Raw genomic sequence first — 13,945 nt, 5'->3', positions numbered from 1 at the left:
CACAGTTCAAATCTAGTATATAATAAAACCACTTTCACTTTGAACTTCTAGTATACTGTCGTCAGGATCTCAAAGCATTTTATTGACATTAATTAAGGCACAAAACAGCCCTATAAGGTAAGTATTATTACACTCTTTTTGCAGGTGCAGAAACTGAGGCACAGAGGCCCTGTGACAGGCAGCATGGTCCAGGAAATACAGCACTAGACAGGGACTCAAGAGACCTGGTCCTGTCACTAACTTACAGAGTGACCTTAAAAAAAGTCACGCCACCTCTTGGAGCCTCTGTTTCCCCCTGATGGTCTTTGTCTATTTAGATGGCAAAATCTTTGGGTCATAGAATGTCAGGGATGGAAGGGACCTCAGGAGGTCATCTAATCCAACCCCCTGGATCCCAAAATGGCCTCCTCAAGGATTAAACTCACAATCCTGAGTTTAGCAGGCTAATGCTCAAACCACGGAGCTATCCCACATACTAGCTTGGCCTACTGTCAGAGGGGTAGCTGTGTTAGTCTGGATCTGTATAAAGCAACAAAGAGTCCTGTGACACCTTATAGATTAACAGAAGTATTGGAGCTTGAGCTTTCGTGGGTGAATACCCACACAGCGTCTGACGAGGTGGGTATTCACCCAAGAAAGCTTATGCTCCGATATGTCTGTTAGTCTATAAGGTGCCACAGGATTCTCTCTCTCTTCCTAGGTGCTTATTTAGTACCAGCTCAATGAGAACCTAACCTCCATTATGGCCTCTAGATACTACTGAAATACAAATAATAATACTAATAAAATATTAAAATAAAATAAAAAAATAAACAGAGCAAGAATGAAAAACCAGATCATGTAAATCTCATTCCTGCCCTTCACTCACAAGATCATTCATCCTCCAAAGTCCCCAAAAGCTCTAATTCTTAAATCTTTTCCTGTGGTACAGATATGCACAAACTGTTTATATTTTCCTTTTCAGAGCTATATTGTTATATTTTCCTTTTCAGGGGTATTCACTTTTATTCAGCAGGATTAGGACACTTGCTTTTTAGAGTTGTATTGTGGTACAACAGTCATCAATTCTATTTCCTTGTTTCTCCTAGACACGCATAGCTTTCGTATTTGCAGCTGTTAAGTAGCAACACTCACAGATAATCATGCTCACAATCACAGCTTATTGTGCTTTTAACAGGACGCTAAATACGAGGCGGGTATTCTTTGCTAATCAGTAACTCACTGCTGATTTACAGATACGCAGTTCAGGTCCGCCTCCCCAGCCCGCCCCGGCCCCATGTTGCCCTCCGAACTACTATGCCAACACATCAAACCAGGAGACTAATGGACCAGATCCTGCCGTAAATGTGTGTCACTCCAATGAGATTTACTCTGATTTACACCAGCCCAGGATCTGGCCTAATTACCTTTTGTCCTAGACCTAAAGGCAAGCACGGAGAGTACTGATAACCCCAATGCTGTGCGTCAGCGCTTGGCTGGAGCAGGAGCGGCTCATTACTGAGTCACCAATTCATGGCGGAATTCCTCGAGAACTGGCTTTTAAAAAAAAAAAAAAAAACTTACTGCATACCAATGATGTTATTTAAAAGCAAAAATAGAATAAAGTAAAAAAAAACTCTGACACACCTTGTATAGTTTTTTAACTAGTCATTACAGTTTTGGCTTAATTTGCTTCCCTCCCCTCTTTACCCCCTGAGGCTGTGAAGGTAAATGAACCATTCAGCAGCATAAAACAAGGTACATTAGAACAGGCTTCGATAAAACACAGACCTCTGGCCCGCAACGTTTTTCACACGGCAGAAAATGTTCTGCGCTGCATTTTTAAATCTTGCAGCTTCCTGATTGTTCTGACACCTCATTAATGCCCCTTTCGAGTGCAAATGACAAGGTATCTGGCTATCAGTGCAGCATTAGTCTTCACAGGCTGCATTCAACGGCTGTTAAGAGCTTCCTCTCCTTCATCTGCATCTGTACAATTTACATCTGTCACAGACTCCCGAGCAGCGCTTGTGCTGCTGCTCAGAGGTTGCAGAAGGGCAAGGAGATGCCCCTACAGGACGGCAGCTGTTTATTCCGGGAAGGGCGAGGAGCGCTAATGTGGACATCACTACAATGTGTGGAGTGATCGGAATTGCTGATGAATATTCAGGGCCCTAGTCTGAATGTCTCCGTCTGGGCATTCCTAGAGTGTGTGTGTGGCTCAGAAAGGGGCCTTGGCCTGCTTTGTGCAGCACTCTGCTTTTTGGGGGGTCAGAAATAGGCTGAATACGTTCTTACCTGTGAAAGTGATATTATTCCTTTCACAGCACCTGCGGGAAAGAGTGCATTGACAACAGGACATAGCCTCTCCATTATCCAGCAAGGGGCTCCCTCAAAAATTACCTGCCTTGACCTATGGTAAACCCCAGGTACCAGGGTGTGTGTTCTCTCTCACACAGGGGTAAGACACTGGGGAATAGCTATATCTGCTTCCCCAATCACTTTTACCTAGGAAGGAGGCAACACCACTCCATAAACAAGCACATGAAGTGGTTTATGCTGGAAGTGTCTACAATTTGTTCCTGAAAAAATAAATTCTGATTATTCCAACAGCACATTGTTATAAACTGTCTCATTTGCCAGAGGATGTGGTGGGGGAGAAGACCTAAGGAGATTCTGGGACATTTTCCCTTTCTCCCGTGAAAATGATTGGGATATAGCTGCCATTTTGGCACACCCTTGTTCACTGCAAGAACAAACAAACAAGGTGCTCTTCAGTTAAATTCTAGGGGACTAAATCTGGCCAGAATAGAGTTGCCATATTTCTGTTTCCCAAAAAGAGGACCCTGCAGGGGGTAGGGGGAGTGGGAGCTGGGGTGGAGGGAACAGGACCTGTGGCAGGGGTACTCACTGGAGGCTGGAATCAGTGTTGCTCTCTGTCATGGTGGTAGGGCAGCTAGCGCAAGCCCAGGATACAAAGACAGCCATCAGTCAGCACCTCCCTGAGGAACCCACTCCTCAGTGCTGGGCGCCTGGCCTGGATGGGTGGAATCTGGCAGCTGTGGCTGTAGGGAAATGGATCAATCAGCTGCCAATGCAAAGGAGGGACCAATCGGGATGCAGACCAGTCAGGGCTCTTTCTGAGCTGCAGACATCTGGTCCGAAAAAATCCTGGACAGTCTATTATTTGAAAAATCCACCTGGACAAAGGCTCGAAAAAGAGGCAATGTCCAGAAAAACCTGGATGTATGGTAACCCTTGGCCAGAATATGTAGCTAGGAAGAGTCCATACTCTGAAGAGCTTACTATGTGTATGTACAGCCCCTAGCACCATGGGCTCCTAATCCTGGATGGGGCTTCTGGGTGCTAGCATAATAAAAATAATATGTAACAATAATAATATCTTAGCAGTGTCCAAAGCAGGGATGATTTGCATTAACTGGAGGCATTCCAAGACTCCTTTCAATCTGGTGGCAGATATGTATTTTATTAAACTGGGTAGATATACCTATTTCTAAAAAAAGATATCCCCATATGGAACCTCCAGTATGGAACCAGGTAAGGCACTGGTATTACATGTGGTGTATCCAATTCCTATGCTTTTTCTCAGCAGAGTTTCTTGTTGCAATATTCACTCTAAGAACATGGTTAATGGCAGTAGTTTCCATGCTTTGTTGTTTTTTCTTTGTTGTGTCTTTCAGGAACCAGGAGATGAGCTGAATGAAAGCCACCAGTGGGGAGCTTGTTGTACTAGGCCACCCTGCTGATCAACTAAAATAATAAGTTATCATATGCTTTCTCTCAGTGACAATGCTATCCAATTATATTATTGTTCTTTGTTTTACTACCAAAGCATAATTGCATATGATAGGGACTCTCCATGGACCACCAGAACAGACAAAGAACATTAAGAGTGAGTCAGAAGTTGAGAGGAGAAGCAGTCCTTGGAAGATCTTTTTTTCTATTTGGCAGAATGAAAAAGTTGGAGAACCACTAGCATTCCCATTCACCATAATGTCACACGTCTGCATATTCTTTATTTAGAAAGGAGTACGTGAACTACCTCATTACAAATTCCGCTGAAGCCTGTATTATCAGTCCTTCTGAGCCCAACCTCCACCTTATTGTCTTTTTTACATCATGTCTAAAATTAGCTTTCCATCTCTTTCTTTTATCTATTTGGGGAGGCACCCCAACATTTTTGGTTGCCTAAATAACTATTAATCATAATTGTACATATTGCATTAATGGTTATAGCATTAATTCAAGTTGTTAAGAGGACTCTCTCCTTCTAAACATAGAACCTAATTTTCTAGAGTATTTTTTCCTCCATCTTTTTGTGCCTGTAGATAAAAAAAGATCAGTCTCCACACACAGTGATTTCTTAAACCTCTAGTGGCTGAGGGAGTTCATTGTGGTGATGTTTTTTCTATTTGTATATTTTAGGTTGGCACCTAGCTGCTATGACCTGGAGATTGCCCACAAGCTTATTTCATTTCACAGCTACATTCCATCAGATGGGTTACCGCTGCACTCATATAAATTTGAATCAGCGACCTACCCGTGGACTAAACCACCCAAGTTGTTTGGTCCCTCCCTTAAATAGCATTTTCCAATGCACTGTATAAACTCCCAGCACTCTCCATTCAGCTGTAACATTTACTTGCCTTGCTCTCGTGGAGATAAATATTTAGGGTAATATTTTTGTTAAAGGATGCAGATTTCCCAAATGAAGTAAACACACACAAGATAAATGTTTTGCACAAAATCTAGAAGTACCCAGAAGTCAAAGACGAAAGACCACAAGTTGACTGAAATTGTTGACAAGTAACAGTGTAATAAGAGCATAACAACAATGGAAGAATTAGATTGAAAAATGCACAGTAAAATGCTTGCAAACACAGATGGATTTAAGCTCATATGCTACTATTTTTCTTACTAAAAATATAGCCACAGTATTAGAAATAATTGAAGAAGACTACTAGTGGAAATTTAGGAGAGATGGTAAAGGGAGACTTTCAGACAAATAAAAAAACTCAAACCTTCATGACAATTGAGATAGTCCCCTGACCCAGAAATAGGTGCATGCAGAATAATAGACATAAGAAGGAAGCTAACCTGTTGGGCAAACTCTAGCAAATAAAGAACACTGGTCAACTCAGTACAATCAATCATCCAAGTAGGATGGGAGCATGGAAAAGGTTTATTAGCAACCCCTGAAAGGCTTTTCAAACTCACCTGGCACTCTTGTCAGCCCCTTGACTCTATGTGCCAAATGACACTTGCCTTGCTCTCAAAAGGCAGCATAATTTTTAATTGCTATCCTTAGTGCACTTAAAGCAATGTCAGCCGTCATCCCACTCCATTGCCTTATGCTTCACACCACCTGGGGCTGGCACAAATCCCTTCAGTTGGCAAGACACCGTGACTTTCTTTTCACTTGCAGCTGTTTTGTGAAGGGTACAATGATTTATATTGTCTCCTTGAAGTGCTCAAGTGGCAGCATGTCATGCTGCTGTCTAGGGGTAGGAACTTGGGGTCCTAAGCTTGCCTGCAGCCTCAGGAGGTGAGAGGAAGACTGCACTGAAGAATAGGGGTGGGAGTTAGAGAAAGAAGACCTACTCAAGCTCTAGCTAATCCAGAAATAGCATTGAAGTTGAGAGGGAGCCATGACCATCTCTCCTTGGCCAGAAAGGCTTTGAGGAAGGGATAAAAGGGAACGGGGACGAGGAAGACATTTAAATGAAGGCCCCATAATATTACTTAGAAGCTTTTATGGATCACTTACCCAGGCTTAGACTCCATAGCGCTCAGCACCAGATGAGGAGATGTCCCAAGAGTTGAGTTCTGTCACCTGAAGCTAAAGACAAAAACAAACAAACAAAAAGCCATTAGTTGATTTAAAAATGCAACAGCAAACAAACATGAACAGGATTTAAAATAAACGTGGTAAGTTCAATTACATCCCTAGCCACAGTGAATAGTTTGATCTATATGTATCTGACAGAGGGAAGCACATGGGGGATTCTTCTTCCTTGGTTAGTGAAGCTTGAGGAGAGACAGAAGGACCATGCAGACAAGAAAGGAAGGAAAGAAAAGGTGGCTGAATGGTTTCAGGAGCTGAGCAGCATGACAGAGCAGGTGGAGAGCTACTGCTAGCCCACCTAACTCAGGGAGGGGGTTAATTAAAAAATCAATTTGCAATCTTCTGTAATTAGTTTGAAGAGAACCATCATTGCCACCTGCTTGTATTGATTGTGACAATACAGGTTAGCCACTGGAAAGCTGACACCACCATTTTAAAAGTGCATTTCTTTCTTCAGCTGGAGGGTAGTCTGCTGCTTTTGGAGCTTGAAGGAGGAGGTCCAAACTCTTCCCCTAAATCAGGGGTAGGCAACCTATGGCACGTGTGCCAAAGGTGCCACACAAGCTGATTTTCAGTGGCACTCAGACTACCCGGGTCCTGGCCACTGGTCCAGGGGGCTCTACATTTTAATTTAATTTTAAATGAAGCTTCTTAAACATTTTAAAAATCTTATTTACTTTACATACAGCAATAGTTTAGTTATATATTATAGACTTACAGAAAGAGACCTTCTAAATAAGTTAAAATGTATTACTGGCACGCGAAACCTTAAATTAGAGTGAATGAATGAAGACTCGGCACACCGCTTCTGAAAGGTTGCCGACCCTTGCACTAGCATCTGCTCCTTCCATAAGCAGAGATCCAGTGGAAAAAGCAAAGGTTTCTTTTGATTTGCAAGCCATTGCTTTCTTTCATGTCTTCTTCTTGAGCTGGCATTTGCTCCTCTGACTGGAACAGGCATGCAACATATTAGGGCAAAACTTCATCCTTTTGTTGCCCACCTCTGGCTGGTGTTACACCTCTGTCATTTCTGAAATACATATCGCAGCTCTCTTAAATTTCAAATTGGTGGCCAAGGTAACTGCAGATGAATCAAAAGTGACTTAGCTCACAAGTTGTTGTCAGAAACTGTCTCATCATCTTGTGTAATTCTGGCCAAATCCTTCTCTGTTACGTTAGCCAAAATCTGAAGACATTCCATTTAAGTCAATAGATAAGAGTGCTAGATCGTCAACCAATGTAAGCCAATGCAGCCAATGGAGCTACTCCAGTTTACACCAGCTGGGGATCTGGTCCTGAAATCAACATAGCTGTTCCCTGGGTGTAAACAAGAGCAAAACATTGCCCTCCATCTCACTGTGTGTGTGTCTATCTGTCCCTGTTCCTCCTGTCTTTTGCCATCCTCATCCCTGGCTTCCTTGACTTTGACGGGAACACCCAGACCATCCCTCTGCTAAATGAAGCAGACAAGTATTTCTTACTTATTTTTATTCACTTTTTGCAATGTGTATCTTATTTGTGATTCTGTGTGTCTATTATTTATTATTCTTTAAGCAGTTTGTGTGTGTTTGAGAGCCAGGAACTGTTTTACACATTTACAATCTGATCAAAAAAAGTTCATGAGTAGAAAAAAGCAAGTTGGAAATTAAAAAAAAAATTCAGCCATGAGCAGATGGACTGTAGTTTGGAAAAAGTTTGGTTGGCTGACCCAGTGTCTAACCTAACGCATAGCACATGCATATTTGATTCCCATATCAGTCATTCCCTGGTTAGGAAAAAAGGCCTAATTTCACTTTATATGGATCCCTGCTGCTGAGCTAGCAGTAGCTGGGGTCTCAAGAATTCCCATCCAGCCTAACTTGGCCAAGAAAACATTCCACTAAGTGGTGATCTAACATCTGATTTTCTTCTCCTTGGATGATATATAAAGGTAATTTAACCCACTTTTGTAACCAAAAAAAATCTGGTTTTACAGTTCACATCCCAAGTATTAACAAGGGGGCAATGTAGGCGGTGGACAGGACGCATGACCAGGAGACAGAAAACCTGGTTTTCTTTTCAGTTCTGCCACTGAATCACTGGGTTGCCTTGAGCAAGAGACTTATCCTTCCCAGGCATTGGTTCCTAAAGGGATAAAATGGGGATAGACATCACCCTCTCTGAAGTGCTTTGAGATCCTCAGTGCTAAGGAATATTACTACATGGCTGGGTCTATACTGTGTTTTCTGAAAGTGAAAACTGTGTGTTTTAAGCCCAGAAGAAGCATGTTTGCAGCTTAGAATTCAACTGTATTCACAAATGAACCTTGATGACATCATCATTTATTTACTTACCAATAATCTGCGTTAGGCACCACAAGGGTGATTCATTGTCTGATACATTTATCAGTATAGTACAGTGAAAGAGGGGCTGAACTGCTGCTCAGATGCATTAGCAACGCAAGTTGCAGTCTAATAATGTGGTAAATGCTGCCATCTGGCTCAGGTTGGCAATGGTCACTTATTTAAAAAAAGGACCATTTAGTATTAAACAGTACAGGGGTTGGGAAGGAAGGTGGGGGTTCAACAGCTGTCAGAACTCGCCTTAGAATTTAATTAAAAAGGCTAACTGCTCAAAGCATGTAGGGTTAGAAAACAACTTGAGCATGTGTTCAGGGAATAGTCAGATTACATATAGTAATATATATATATTTTCCAAATATCCAGAAAGAAGGGGAAGTATTCATTGTAATATAGCTTTATCTTGAACAGGATGAGTAAAGGATTCACGTCAGCATTAAGTTAAAAAATTTACAGTATTTTCTTTTGACAATTCAAGAAGGCATACAGCATATTTCTGTATATAATTTTACAGTTATAGACAACATATAATATGATACAGTAGAGTTACAATGTGGCACATAATTCCAAACACTGGAGGATAAAACTAGTCCATAGCATCACTGTACTGAAAGCTTCCAGTGAGAACGTTTGCACATCTGTGGTTTACAAATAGCACCTTGCCAGACTGATAAAGATTAAGCTGCAATTATTCTTCTTAGGAAATCACTGTAGCTTTTTAAAAATTACTTAGGTGACCAGAAAGAGCGTCTCCGTGCAAAGGAAGAGAATATAATGATTTCTTATCCTCATGCTCCTGGAAATTTTGGCACTTTTATCCTATAAAATTTGGGCCTTATTTTACATTGTACTGCACCCATGTGTGCTCATGGCACTCATTTTGCACTGGTGTAAAAGTACTACCATTGTGATATGGTAACATTTTACTCCCACTTTACACTGGGGTGAAGGACGGTAAAAGGTTGAAGGCAATGGAAAATCCAGTCCTGTGCCTTCAAGTCTTAAAGCCCATCTTCTTAAAATAGAAGCAGGAAGAGAGACTGGATGCTTTGCATCTGAGGAGAATGAACACAATGTATTGAACACAAGGGCAAAGGGAATATTTCAAACGTAGGTAAAAGGGCAGTAGCCTTTTTCTGTAATTCCAGAAAACTTCAATTGACTTTAAGAAGAAACTTCAGCACAGATTTGAGGATGACTATCTCAGAATCAAACTGCAAATAGGAAAGAGTAATTGATAAGGCTTTTAGTTCACTGATCCTGTGCTCTGACATAAGAGTAATTAAAAAAACAACTAACGGTTGAAAAGAACAAAGAAATGTAACTGAAAATTTCAAAGGAGGAATTTTTAGGGGCTGTGAATTCAATACTCAGGTTCAATGAACTTAATGGGATGTGGTCAGGAGAGCTCAGAAGCTAAATACCCTGTGCAACCTTATAATGTGCTTCTAATAGCACCTAAAGTTGCAATTGGCACTTAGACAATGAACACTAAGAATCCTTCAAAATGTGAAAAGTTGAGGCAAACTGAAAATCTTTTAGCCTAAGCTTCTGTCTCTATGACAAAAGGCAAATGTTATACTAATTCCATAATACTGTAGATAAAAGGAGGTAGAAGAATGTTTAACATGTCTTACTGGTAAAATACCTCCAATTAATTCTTACTATCCCTCTTTATTAAAAGAGGAAATCTATTCAAGTTAACATCAGGCATCCCTGGTGGCTGCATTAGGCCTTGAATTGACCAGAATCACAGGACGTAGATGTAGAAACAATCTTCACTGCACAGAACAGGCCAAAACCTGTCTCCAGCTGAGTCTTCTGCACAGAGTTCCCAGGAAGTGTGTGTCTGTGGGCCATATAGGTTTTACACCTTTAGATGCTAACATGGATTCCGAGGGGGCGAGCATCTGCCTTGAGGTGGCCATGTAATTACAGCTGACTACAGGATGACAATTCTGTTCTGTTTCACAGCAACTTTTTGGGGGTTCTAAATGTTTTTGGAATGAAAACAAAATCTTTCAAACATTTTTGCACAAAAGGGATTACATCAAAATGTCCCTTATGGAATTGAAACAGAAGGGGTGTGTGTAGCCTGGCGGTTAGGGTCATGGGAGATCCAGATCTAAGTCCTTGCTCTGCCTGATTCAGAGTGATCAGCACTGAAAAACTTGGTTTAAAAGAGGCAGTGTAGAGACTGAAACCTGGGTGTTCCCAATCCTAGGCCAGTGCCCTAACCACCAGGCTATAGAGTACAAGTCTCTCTCAAAATGGATACAGCTACATGAAGTGTTTTGATTTTGACAAAAGAGTTTGTTTCAACTTGGTCTACGTGTAATGCTTATGTCACTGCCTTCCTTTCCCAAGGGCACTCATAGGTGTGGCAATGAATGGAGTGGGAGGGAAAAGACACACCTGCATGCTCTCTATGTATATAAGTACAGGAACTGGTTTCGTCTCCCACCCTCATAATTACACAGGTGTTACTGCAGCCCTATGGATGTCCCAGCTGGTGAGAGAGGTCAGAGATATGTACAGTGCTCCCTGACCTCTGCAAGCAGACACATAAACTTCCATTAATAAAACTGGTCAGCTTGACTCCCTTTACACATGATGCTGAGCTTCTTCAGGCTTATAAACCATTGAAAAAACTGGGTCTAGGACTGGACTTCTTGTTGTGTTAAGTTGATTAACTATTGCCTTGCCTTCCTTTATATATTGATTTTTTAGAAAGGTTAGAGCAGTTGTAAAAGAGAGTCAGCACTTTTTCCACCACCCCGGCCTTGGCTCTCCCACTGTTAAACTGAAAATCCATTGCACAGCAGTAAGTGTACAACAAAATTTGTGAACCCTGCAACTGATTCAAAAGGAACAATCAATTAAATAGAAAACTTTCTGGTACGTGTTTCTATTTCCTTTAATAAGAGACTAGCTAGGTCAGCAGCCATTCTAAACATTCCTCACCATTAATTAATGAGATCCACCCATCTTAATCTGCCTGCAGGAAATGAAGTTAAAAAAAAAAAATCTAAAGAAAGAAGCACTTCCTAATTGTCTACACTACCACTTACGTCACTCGAGGTATGAATAAACTACCCCCCTGAGCAACTTAAGTTACATGGACCTAAGCGCTGGTGTGGACAGTGCCAGGTTGGTGAGAGAGGTTCTCCCACTGACATAGCTACTGCGGCTCGTTGGGAGGTAAAATCATTAAGTCGATGGGAGAGCTCTCATCTGTTGAGTTAAAGCGGTTACACTAGAGAATTTACAGTAATGCAGCTGCAAGCTCTGGTGATTTTGGAGGTTGCATACATCCATCTCACCTCCTGTGAATCTTTTCATGGAGGCCCTGACAGCCTTTTTTGCTTACAATGCCAACAAACTGATTAGACATTAGAATTCTCTGATGACCACTTGTCCTGGTTGATGTAGCCTGGAAGAGAACTGTAATTCAATCTAACAGACATCACGTAGCATTACTGCTGATCTGGGAAAGATGGGATATTGGTGAACAACTTTCAGTAAGGATGTTCACCACCTGAGCACAAAGCTCAGGAATCTCTCTCTCCCCCACCAAACTGTGCTTTCCGCACTTAGTCTTGATTCTTTCTGGGAGGTGAAAAGATGCACATACAATACATAACCCAACCAATCAATTACAAAGTCCTTTCTGCAACTAATAACTGATTTGTTACCCTGGAAAAAGACTTTATAGTTGAATATCAGAAAGTCTACATTGGCTAGCTATTACTTCATGGGCCAGAAGAGGTAAGCAAAACCCATTTCCACTTCGTTTTGTTTTTGTACTTGGACATTTTCCTCCCACATGTATTAGTGACCATGCTGGTGTTAAATGCCTTTTTTCCATTTGTTGGTTAGAAAGTTTTTCTAAGCAATTTTCTAATAGTTTAAAAAATAATATTCCCACATGTAAATAACAAATAGCAAATTAATTGGGGAGGAGTTAAAAACTTGGCCTCTACTAATGGTTTTAACCAAAGAGTGCAATTACTAGTACATTTTGCATGTAAACCTGTTTCTAGCCTCATGAAATCCCCGAATCTGACACACAAAAAAACAGAGCTCTTTTATTGCAATGGCTGGGTATCTTACTATCTTAACTGTATCTTACTATCTGAACTGTAGCTGTTAGAGTGTGAACTGGAGATGTTACTTTATAGCTATAGAGGGAACTTTAATTTTCAAATCTGTGTTCCAGGAAAAAAGAACTCCCTAGGTGAAGTCTTCATTAATTCGTTGAACGACACTGTTCCATAGGAGGGTATTTGCTCTGATTCTTAACAGGAGATAGGGGACACTTCGTAGAACACCCAAGTGTTTAATGGTAGACCTTATAGTCTCTTCAGCTAATTTTTATGCTTTAGGTTTTTGTATCAAATTTAAAGAATTCAATCCTCAGGCAAGGTCCAAAGGTTTATTTTGAAATGGGAATAAGATCTTTGAAAAGCTCTTTCATGCACCCCGTGGAAATTAGAAAAAGGAAATTAAAATGATCAACTGAAGTGAAGAAAAACTGAAGCTAATCGTGTAAATTTAAAATGCAGCTAAGTATGTGCCAGTGTCTGGGCTTGAGAATAAGATAATAGACAGCATGCTAATGAAGACATAGCTATTGGACTCACAAAGCCATAGATGAGAAAGAGGGAGAAATGAAGAGTCAAACACCTTTCTTTGCTGGGATGCGATAGCCACACTGGCCCTGTAACCACTGGCTGGAATCAAGGACAAACTCCTTTCAGGGAGATATTAAATACTCACTGATAGCTAGCTGGGCTGAGAGAGAGAGAGGAGAGTGGTAATAAATATAGTTTTCAGGCTACATAACATTCACTATAACTATGGTCATCCTTATGCCACACTGGCTTAAGACTGGTTTAATGGGGCTAGATCAGAATCAGATCTACATCTGGAGCCAACCTAGCTATGCTTTTTATAGTGTTTTAGTCTGGCTGTGTCTATATTGTCTTGAACAGCTATATTGTCTTTGTTTGTGATTCTCTGTATTTTTGCCCTGAGCCAAATGGGCTTTGCTTTCACTTAAGACAGTTGGCATTGCTTGACTGAACTACCAGTGGGAACAGTCGCTGCTGGCTACCTTGGAGAGATGTAAACTGCCCTCTGATCTTGAGAGATAAAAGAATGAGGCAACAGGCATGAGCACCTAGGCAGCAGAAAGGGATTGTAAATATGCTGTGTCTGTGAAGAAGGTGACTACAGTCAAGTGCAGCCACAGGGAGTTTGACCCAAAGCCTACTGGAGTCATACAGTTTACTTCAATAGACTCTGGATTAGACTAAGAGTACGTCTACACTGGCAGAGTTACAATGCCAGCAGTTACAGCGCCGCTCAGAGAGCACTGAAGAAAAACCACTGTTGTGTGTTCACGCTGTCAGCTGCCTGCACAATAGCATGTTCACACATGTGGCACTTGCAGTGGTATTCATAGTGGTGTACTCTGGGCAGCTATCCCATAGAGCATCTCTTCCTCTTCTGCCGCTAAGAGTTGTGGGAATGTGAAGGGGGTCGTGGGGCACACTAGGTCCTGTCCCAGTGCCCCGAGATGCACTGCTTTACATCTCGGCTATCCCTATGCTTCTATCCACATTTGGCACCATCTTTCTTTGTTTACTGCATGCTCTGTCTCTTCGGTATGCAGGAATGGATCCCGAACTGTTGACCAGTATGCTGCTTGCTCTGATTAACACGTCACGAGTGGCAGTGGAGTTATTCCTTAAACTAC

General features: G+C 41.4%; 1 protein-coding gene across 18 annotated transcripts in view; it reads right to left on the bottom strand.

Moving 5' to 3' along the window:
- The window catches only part of ADGRL2 (adhesion G protein-coupled receptor L2), a 501,988-nt gene that overhangs the window by 389,743 nt on the left and 98,300 nt on the right, over nucleotides 1-13,945 (bottom strand). For all 18 annotated transcript variants that reach the window (XM_075067759.1, XM_075067760.1, XM_075067761.1 and 15 more), the window contains exon 2: nucleotides 5,768-5,839. The gene's annotated coding sequence lies outside the window, so the exon portion shown is untranslated. The remainder of the gene's footprint in view (nucleotides 1-5,767; nucleotides 5,840-13,945) is intronic.

The sequence above is a fragment of the Chelonoidis abingdonii genome, chromosome 7 (assembly GCF_003597395.2).
Source record: "Chelonoidis abingdonii isolate Lonesome George chromosome 7, CheloAbing_2.0, whole genome shotgun sequence".
Classification (NCBI taxonomy): Eukaryota; Metazoa; Chordata; order Testudines; family Testudinidae; genus Chelonoidis; species Chelonoidis abingdonii.
This window is presented reverse-complemented; position numbering and strand designations above follow the sequence as displayed.